The 1,346-nt window shown below is 41.7% G+C and overlaps 1 non-coding gene across 1 annotated transcript; it reads right to left on the reverse strand.

Moving 5' to 3' along the window:
* Positions 1 to 983: 983 nt before the first annotated feature.
* On the reverse strand, positions 984 to 1,090 carry LOC111889923 (small nucleolar RNA R71). Its single transcript, XR_002849669.1, has one exon. It is a non-coding gene; the product is annotated as a small nucleolar RNA R71 (small nucleolar RNA).
* Positions 1,091 to 1,346: the final 256 nt, after the last annotated feature.

Below are 1,346 nucleotides of genomic sequence, written 5' to 3' on the forward strand. Positions count from 1 at the left end.
TCAAGTTTTTGGCGCCGTTGCCGGGGAACGGTTCTAAATAATTTATCTAATTTCTAATTTTTTTCGATCCTTTGTGTGAGTTTACTAGCACAAAGTTAATTTATTGCAGATTAATAATTAGTAGTTAGGTTTTAGCATCTAAATTAGTTTTATTTCAAGTTTTGAATTCTTTCAAAAATACAATGCTACTCGCCGAGTGCATTCACACCTACTCGACGAGTACAGCAGATTGTAGCTTTTAATTTTCGTTTTTTTATTAGTACATTTTTTTGTTCTCTTTACGTTTTTATGTTATTTATTTAAGGAATTTCATGACCAGAGGATCAAACACCCCGCTGGAACCCCCGTTTGAAGATCCCGAATCCGCATTGAAAAGGAACAAAGGAAAGGACGTGGAGAACTCGAGTACACCCAAGAAGTCACCTTTGTCTAACTTGAAGCCTGTTTTTGGGAAGAAAAAGAGCAGAAAAGCAGGTGCATCCAACGCATCTTTAGGAAGTGAAGAACCAATCAAGGAAGACACTGAGTACGACACCGAGAAGGAAGAAGAACTTACATACGGGCACAACTCCGATTCCGGCGACGAGTTAGCTCTTACCATGGCTAACATTGATGAAATCCCCATGGGGGAATGGAAGAAGAGGATGCGCGAAGACACTGGCCCGGGACTTGTGCAACCCGCAATTCCCGCGACTACTACTTTTGAGCTCAAGTGTCATATCCTAACATTACTTAAAGAAATACCTTTCTATGGAAAAGACCACGAAGATGCCTACAAGCATTTGGATGAAGTCAATGATGTAGCTGATTACTTCAATGTTCCAAATGTGCCTCGCAAGACTCAGCTACTTCGCATGCTTCCAGTGATATTCAAAGGCGCTGCAAAAGACTGGCTCAAATCACTTCCCCCCGGATCAGTCACCACATGGGCCAAGATGAAAGAAGAATTCATTGATCACTTTTTCCCACCTTCCAAGATAGCCAAACTGAAGAAAGCAATATCTATCTTTGAACAACAAGCTGGAGAGTCACTATATGAAGCTTGGGAGAGGTACAAGAGCTTACTAAGAAACTGCCCACACCATGACCTAAATAGCCAGCAAGAAGTCTCCATTTTCTATGATGGAGTCAATGTTACAACCAAGCAGTTACTTGACTCGCAAGGCCCGCTCACAAAGAAGCCACCCCCGGTGATCAAGGAATTAATTGAAGAATTCTCTAAGCACTCTAGTGAATACCACAACCCAAGAAATGATGTTACTAGGGGAGTCGCATGTGCAGTTACTGAAGACTTTTCTGCGGTCACGACTATGCTAAAAACCATGGATAGGAGGATGGATAAAATG

Source organism: Lactuca sativa, chromosome 9 (genome assembly GCF_002870075.4).
Source record: "Lactuca sativa cultivar Salinas chromosome 9, Lsat_Salinas_v11, whole genome shotgun sequence".
NCBI classification, from domain to species: Eukaryota; Viridiplantae; Streptophyta; class Magnoliopsida; order Asterales; family Asteraceae; genus Lactuca; species Lactuca sativa.